At 46.9% G+C, this 8905-nt stretch overlaps 1 pseudogene; it reads left to right on the top strand.

The window, feature by feature from the left end:
- Nucleotides 1–672: 672 nt before the first annotated feature.
- On the top strand, nucleotides 673–8603 carry LOC124470619 (annotated as a pseudogene).
- The last annotated feature ends 302 nt before the right edge of the window (nucleotides 8604–8905 follow it).

Genomic DNA, 8905 nt, shown 5'->3' with positions numbered 1-8905 from the left:
TGCCAAGACAAGGAGCCAATCACACTAATCAGAGCCCTGGGTGAGCTTGTGGAGGAGTGTGTGTGCTCATGTGTGACCGTGTGAGCGCTCGGCACCAACAGAGGACTGAAACCCAAACAAAGTCACACAGAGATCACGCCTGGTTCACAATAAGGCCTTTTTTGCACGCATATGAAATCATCCATGCATAATGAGAAAGGAATCTTCTTTTGATCAAACATCTTGGTTTATAAAACTCAAATGGTCTCAAACTGGGATGTGTATGTATTGATTATTCCAGTAAATGAACATGACAAATAGTGCATCAGTAAATATGAACCCTCAATGATCCAATTGAAACAGAAGCTTCCAGAATCTAGGTGGCTTTTGTTCTTCATTTATATATGAAGAAGTTTCTTCTTCATGTGTGGAGGTGGTGGATGTGTTCTGTTTAGTTTATTTGTTAGCACAGTAAGTGATTAAAACCAAAGTATAATAAATTCAGCAGGGAATGTGCAGGAGAGAGAGGAACCCCCAAAGGTCTAATTGCAAACCTCTCCAGGATTGAATTTATACTAACTATATTTAATTTATACTTATAATAAACAATACAAACGTATGTAGTTACACATTCTGAGCACATTAACGATGGCACAGGTATTTATTTTCAAATAGACTTAAATACTGATTGTGATGGAGAGGTTTGGATAGAGGGTGAAGGAGCCAAATTAACCTTTACGTTGGCTCTTACGTTATCTCTTTCCTAGTATGTGCAAGTGTGTGGTTGTGTGATAATATAGATGAATATCCTCTGCTTGTCTGGACTCCGTTGGATATGAAAAAGAAGTTGTGAAACAGGAGAGCCACAGGTTCACATGGTTTGACACAGTTGCCTCTTCAGTTGTTGACAGAGTCTTTATAAAGATTTTGGAGCAAAAAATGTTTTGGCCCAAACAATGTTATAGAAAAATATGCACAGTGCTGGCCTGTATACACATGTATCACACTGTTTAGCTACTTTAATACTGGGTGCTAGAAGACAGGATTGATCTACCAGTGTAACTGTTACATCCCTCTTTTTTCTTTTCCTGTGCAGAGAGAAAGAGGGGGGGGAAGGACTGGGGGAAGGACTGGGGGAAGGACTGGGGGAAGGACTGGGGGATGGACTGGGGGAAGGACTGGGGGAAGGACTGGGGGAAGGACAGGGGGAAGGACTGGGGGAAGGACTGGGGGAAGGACTGGGGGAAGGACTGGGGGAAGGACTGGAGGAAGGACAGGGGGAAGGACTGGGGGAAGGACTGGAGGAAGGACTGGAGGAAGGACTTGAGGAAGGACTGGGGGAAGGACTGGAGGAAGGACTGGGGGAAGGACAGGAGGAAGGACTGGGGGAAGGACTGGGGGAAGGACTGGGGAAGGACTGGAGGAAGGACTGGAGGAAGGACTGGAGGAAGGACTTGAGGAAGGACTGGAGGAAGGACTGGAGGAAGGACTTGAGGAAGGACTGGGGGAAGGACTGGGGGAAGGACTGGGGGAAGGACTGGAGGAAGGACTGGAGGAAGGACTGGGGGAAGGACTGGGGGAAGGACTGGGGGAAGGACAGGGGGAAGGACAGGAGGAAGGACTGGAGGAAGGACTGGGGGAAGGACTGGAGGAAGGACTGGGGGAAGGACTGGGGGAAGGACTGGGGGAAGGACAGGGGGAAGGACTGGGGGAAGGACTGGAGGAAGGACTGGGGGAAGGACTGGGGGAAGGACTGGGGGAAGGACAGGGGGAAGGACTGGGGGAAGGACTGGGGTGATGAAGGGACAGAGGTGCAGGGAAGGAGGGTGAGGCGGGAGAGAGACAGAAAGACAGAGAGACAGAGGGAGAGAGGGAGAGAGTACAAGCTGAGACATGTCCATGACAGGCAGACAGAGAACAGTTGCGAGGCACTTCTGCAGATAACATTTAATACAGACACAGGCATCCTGCCATCATTTGGATTGAAACTTTGAACACATCACAACTTTTTTACATAAACAAGTTACATTTTAAATCACAACAATAACGAAAAAGACACTTGGGAGTTGCAACGAAGCTAACATATACAGTATAGATACATAGACTAACATATACAGAATATACATACAGGCTAACATAGATATCATATTTGTACACAGGCTAATATAAAATAGTATTTACACGTAGACTAACACAGATACAGTACACAGGCTAATTTACGGTGATACAGTAAAGCACAGATACATTGTATATAGGCTACCATAGATACAGTATGTACTGTATGTGTATACATTGTGTTTTTAAAAAGTGATCCTACACGTGCTAATGAGTTGCACCGTGCACTGGTTTGTAACGTCTTCCAGTCAACAGTCTGGTGTTGCCGGGTTACACCCAGCCCACAGTCTACCCAGACTGGAATCAACAAACTGCTGTTTGGGGTCACAAAGAAGGCCTCTGGAAACAAGAGCATTATTTCATTGTTCATTTCACTGCCTATTTAGTTGCTAGGCTACCTTAATCACATCGGGAACTGCAAGGTAATTGGGTCCCTATTATTACTGGTGGGATGTAGCTGGTAAAACCAGCAATTACTTTGGTAGGTGCTTAATTTTATAACAACATGCTTAGAAGATAATTCATGGCATGGTAGAAAATGAGCTAAGGTATTTAATATCTGTGTGGAAAATACTTTTACAATACATCCTGCATTTGGATTGGATTGAAAATGTGTTGCCAGTCCATTTTTTCTTGTTGAATGAATGCACACTGCAGTCAATTTAAAGATTTGAAATGATGGTATATATGTTTGATAATAGAGGGGGAGCCACTCTCTGCTGAACTCATGTAATGGTGACGTGGGTCAGTTGGTCTGGGATGACCTTAGTGTCGGTTCTCCTCAGAAAGCGTCACCTCATTTATTCATTTGTTTTCCTCTCCAGGACTGTTATCTCACGGGGGATACACAGAGCTGCACGCCCCTTCAGCTTGTCTGGAAGCCCTCCATCTCCGAGCATGCTCACACGTCAACAAACACAGCAGACGGATGCTGAGGCAAACACACACACAAGCACACTGACACAACCACAACTGTACACACATTACCAGGTGCACAACATGACAGACACACACACATATGTACACACAAGCCCATGTAGACACACACACACACACCCACATACACAGGAGCCCACATAGCCACACACACGCACACACTAACTGGTCGGCAGAACTATCCAGTGTTTGTGTGGCCCTCACCGTAACCCTCATTTATTTTCCTCACTACTGTCAAACCGAGTTAGATCCCAAACCTCTCTCCAGTGCCCGTACACTAGCATAGAACGACATCGAGGCTGGCTAGACCAGGGTTGAAACCACTGACATGCCGCTACCCGGAACCTTCTTTCGCCATCTCCTTTTTTCACACTCCAACGACTGACCACCTTTACCGGACACACTTCATCCTTCACATCCCACCTCTGTCTCTGCTCTCGTCTGCGTAGCTGTTGTGATCAATTGTGTTTTCACCATATTTGGGAAGCACACGAGGGCTATGGCACCAAATAGCACTTGAATAGGCACTCGTCAAATCAACGGATGACCCAAACAGAAAGCATGGAAGTCGATCCAGAGATGTTTTTAGATTGTGTGTGGGCGTTCGCTAGAGAGGGAAGATGGTAGAAAACCGTTACTCAGCTGAAGGAGTTAGCAAACGTTGATTGAAAAGCTGAGAAGCCTGTTCAGTTCTAGCTCATAGCAGAGAGAGACAGAGAGTGTGTGTGAGATAGAGATAGACAGATAGAGACAGAGAAAGAGACAGAGAGACAGAGAGAGACAGAGAGAGACAGATAGAGACAGAGAGACAGAGAGAGAGAGTTTCTGTGCTCTCTCTGTGAGAGAGAAAGGGAGACAGAAGGATATTGTGAAAAACATGAAAAAGGAGGTTGGAGTGAAACAAAGGAAGGAGACAGAGAAAGACAGGGGAGAGAGAAGGGGAGAGAGAGGGAGACAGAGAAGGGGAGATAGAAGGAGACAGAGAAGGAGAGAGAGAAGGGGAGATAGAAGGGGAGAAAGACACGGGGAGAGAGAAGGGGAGAGAGAAGGGGAGAGAGCAGGAGAGAGAGAAGGGGAGATGGCGTGGGTAGAAAACATGAGGGGCTTGAGGCAGGTGTCAGGTCTCATCAGTCCAACTAGAAGAAGAGCTGAGGGGTGTGTGTGTGTGTGTGAGTGTGTGTGTGTTTTCTGATGTCTGAATTTGATGCATTTTAACAATGTGACTCTGTGGGTGTGTGTAAATACCAGCTCCTTAAACAGTCCTGATGAATTTGAGTGTTTCCTTATGTTTTACTGTGGCATGCGTGTGTAGGTTTGTGCAAGTCTGAATGGGTGCACGCTTGTATGTGTGTCTGAGTGTGTGTGCGTGCATGAGTGTGTGTGACTGTGTGTGTGTGAGAGACAGTGTGTGTGTGAGTGTGTGTGTGCGAGCGTGTGTGTGTTTGTGTGTGTGTGTGAGAGAGACAGTGTGTGTGTGTGTTTGTGTGTGAGAGACAGTGTGACAGAGACAGTGTGTGTGTGTGTGTGAGTGTGTGTGTGTGTGTGAGCATGTGTGTGTGAGAGACAGTGTGTGTGTGTGTGAGTGTGTGCGTGTGTGTCGGCCCGTGATGGTACCATATGTGTAAGAGCAGAGACGACCTGGGGGGATTCCAGCGTAGCTCCACAGAGGGCCTGTGTGTGGCAGCACAGCGCTGGGGTCAAGGCTTACTCTGTCAGGACAGGAGGCTGCCCTGGGGCAACACCAAGCCTGGACAGCAGAAAACACTGGGTTAGGTTAGGGTTAGGGTGGGCATATCTTGCGTCAGATGCCAGGTCAACATGCAGCATTGGCTGAAAATTCCTTTGAATCTTCACTGTCATGCAGTCAATTTGATGGTTTGACGTCAAGTCAAATAAATGACTGGGCTCTGAAGCCGGAAAAAAGATTCCTCTGAAAGATTTATAAGAAGGTTATGAATGATAAACCAGGAAACGGTCTTATAGGTCTACTTTCTGGTACCTCTGATGATGCAACTGACTAAACCCCTGTGTCTTTGTGTGATTTTAGTGCTGACTTTAGGATCAAAAAGGAAGTCATAAATGTCAACCAGGCAGTCACTAGTAGAAACCCCAGTGTAGAGGTGACAGACAAAGCATGCAATCTAATGGTGGTTTTGTTGACATTGAATTCACATTTGATAAAGGCTGGTGGTTACACTGTAAAGTGAGGAGACAGCCAATGAAAGAATGAGTGTGTATATAGCTTGATGTGTCCTCCTTGACTTGACTGTTGGTTGGAGGTGTTTGTCATGCCTGACTTGGGTGCTGGGGGTGAGGGGAGGGGAGGGCCCTGTGTGACAGATGGTCGAGCAGTCCACAGAGACAAGTCTGTCCATCTGGCCAGCTCTGAGGCTCAGGTCTCTCTCTCTCTTTCTCTCTCTTCTCTCTCTCTCTCTCTCCTCTCTCTCTCTCTCCCTCTCTTTATTTCTCTCTCTCTCTTTATCTCGTTCTCTCTCATCTGTCCTCTGGCGAGCCTTACTCAGCTGAACCATGGTAACAGTGGCTGGGGACTGTTGAGTGTCTGTAGGCTGGTCGGCACATGGTCCCTCTATGGCCTGCCCTGAACTACTATAGCCCTGTACCGCAGTCAGGCATCAGAGCACACGCCACACACACACACGCATTTACACAACAACCAATAATTTTATTCATGATAGTATTCGTGGTTGACATGCATTCATGCTGAGGGAAAAAAAGGGGAACATACAGTACTTGGCCATGTACACACAGTTAGTGTTTGTTTGTGATTGAGTCTCGTTTGCATCACCCACAGTACTGTATCTCGGGTGACTACTCTTGTTGTGTGTTAGCTCTTGTTGTGTTAGATATTGACATGTTTAATCACATAAGGGGAGGGGAGGTTGTTCTAATGTCATCTTTGACCTGTAGCAGTTCAGCCCGGCTACAAACACAACTCCCACTCCAGTATCACACGCTCCACCACACACACTTGTGAACACACACACACACATGAGCAGTGTCACAGACTAATGACATCCTGAGCTGGTTAGAGCTTGGGTGAGGTTAACTCACTGTAACTCAACTGGAGTCTATAGAGACTGTGAGGACTAAGAAAGGGCATTTCCTTCAAACGAACATTGAAGATGTACAGACACACACACACAAAACTAAAGACCATCACTCACAAATAAATACACACAAAACATGCACCCCTTATTTTAGAATCTCTCAGGTTGCCATGGTGAAGGGTCTTGAAGCCCTCCATTAATGTGACAGTGACATCATCTTGTCCAAATATAGCATAACATTTAGGATCCGTGGGATTCGCCTCAATGGGCTTCTGCACAAGACATTTGATTGGAGGTAGCAGTACTTTCTTAAGTATTGATCTACGAATGGGCCCTAGAATGCTGCTTAATCACACTAGACACCAGTCTGTGGATGTCAGGGGTCATGTTTAGTCAGCATAGACAACAATCATAGGTGTTAAGGACACTGAAACACACTTTAGCCCAGAAACTCATCGCTCATTCAGATGAACATGCATGCAAAGTCCAACATACTGGGGTTCTATCTATCTACAGCGCATGGGCACACACACACCTCATCCCGTCTCTCTCTCTCTGTCACTCACTCACACACACACACATACACACAAACACACCACACACAGACACACAGACACACATACATACATACATACATACATACATACATACATACATACATACATACATACATACATACATACATACATACATACATACATACATACATACATACTATCACAGAGAAGCCAGTCAAGAGTTTGGGCAAGGTTTTTGACTGCTCTCTGAGAGACAACATCTATCCAGTCGACCTGCACTGAGTTGGATGGCTGGCTGAAATCCGTGGACAAGTCAGGCCTACCTGGGAAGTTTAAAGCCTGGGTCTACCAACATGGCATTCTTCCCAGGATCCTGTGGCCCCTCCTTGTCTATGCGGTCCCTATCTCAACATTTGAGGAGGGTCAGCAACCACCTCCGGAGGTGGCTTGGATTACCAAGGAGCCTAAGCAGCATTGCACTCTATGGGAACACCAACAAACTGCAACTGCCTTTCGAATCCTTCAAGGTAATTCAAGGTAACTAGAGCCAGAGAAGTGGTTCAGTACAGAACTCAAGTGATCCAAAGTTGGCTAAAGCAAGGATCCAAGTGAGTGACTGTCAGGAAGTGGAGGGCAGAGGAAGCAGTTCAAGAGGCAGATGCAAGGCTGAGTCACAGGAGCCTGGTGGGAGTGGTCACATGAGGTCGAGCAGGGCTAGGATCCTTTCCAAGGAAGGTTGACGACTTGTTCAGGAGGAGGTGAGAGCAGCAGTGGAAGAGACGAGAACCTGCAAGGCAGTGGGAATGAAGCAACAGGGAGCTTGGACGAGATGGGAGAATGCAGTTGAAAGGAAAGTGACTTGGAGCTGAGCTTTGGAAAGCCGAGCCACACCGCATCAAATTCCTCATCCAGGTTAACTCACTGTAACTCCAGGGGAGTCTTCAGAGACTGTGAGGACTAAGAAAGGGCATTTCCTTCAAACGAACATTGAAGATGTACATACACAAACCTAAACACCATCACTCACAAATAAATACACACAAAACATGCACCCCTTATTTTGGAATCTCTCAGGTTGCCATGGTGAAGGGTCTTGAAGCCCTCCATTACTGTGACAGTGACATCATCTCGTCCAAATATAGCATAACATTTAGGATCCGTGGGATTCGCCTCAATGGGCTTCTGCACAAGACTTGACGTTGTGTATGACGTGCTTCCAAGCCCGTCAAATCTCCATACATGGGGCATAGCAGAGACACCAGCATGCCCACTGTGTTCCAAGCGAGGAACCCTGGAACACATCCTCAGTTGCTGTACAAGGGCACTTGGAGATGGTCAGTACAGTTGGAGGCATGACCAAGTCCTCAAGACCATTGCTGAAGCCCTCAGCGCCGGACTGGCGTGGGCAAAGCAGTTCCGACCCTCCAAGAAAACCATCGCCTTTGTCAGAGCTGGGGACCAGCCAACTCCTGCTAGAAAAGCATCGGCAGGCATCCTGACGTCTGCAAGAGACTAGTAGTTGTTGTTGGACCTGGAACACCAGCTGAAGTTTTCCACCCATATTGCAGTCACCAGCCTGCGACCAGACATTGTCCTTGTGTCTGAATCCACCCAGCAAGCAGTGCTGCTGGAGCTGACAGTCCCCTGGGAGGATCGCTTGGAAGAAGCCTCTGAGAGGAAGCTCTCCAAGTACGCAGGACTGGTCAGTGACTGTCGGCAGGCTGGTTGAGAGCAAGGGGTTTCCCTGTGGAGATTGGATGCAGAGGATTTGCAGCCCGTTCCTTGGCCAGAGCCTTCAGTAGTTTAGGCATCGAGGGTGAGAGAAAGAGGAGAGCCATCCGCAGGACCACCGATGCAGCAGAGAGAGCCTCAAGATGGCTGTGGCTCAAAAGAAGGGAGCCATGGAGTCATGGTAGCTAGCTAGCCATCTGGACACAAACTGGGGTCTGATCAGCCCCGGCTGGGTCACCTGGAGGAGAGAGTATGATGTTGAAAGACCCGAAACGTCCAATGATTCCAGGAACATCACTGAAGATGTGTCCAGATTAGGCATCAGTAGATGTATGTTCACAACATACATACATACATACATACATACATACATACATACATACATACATACATACATACATACATACATACATACATACATACATACATACATACATACATACATACATACATACATACATACATACATACATACAGTGCCCTCCAAAAGTATTGGAACAGTGAGGCCAATTCCTTTATTTTTGCTGTAGACTGAAAACATTTGGGCTTGACATCAAA

The sequence above is a fragment of the Hypomesus transpacificus genome, chromosome 9 (assembly GCF_021917145.1).
Source record: "Hypomesus transpacificus isolate Combined female chromosome 9, fHypTra1, whole genome shotgun sequence".
Taxonomy (NCBI): domain Eukaryota; kingdom Metazoa; phylum Chordata; class Actinopteri; order Osmeriformes; family Osmeridae; genus Hypomesus; species Hypomesus transpacificus.
The sequence above is the reverse complement of the archived record's forward strand: the minus strand, read 5'-3'. Positions and strand labels throughout refer to the sequence as shown.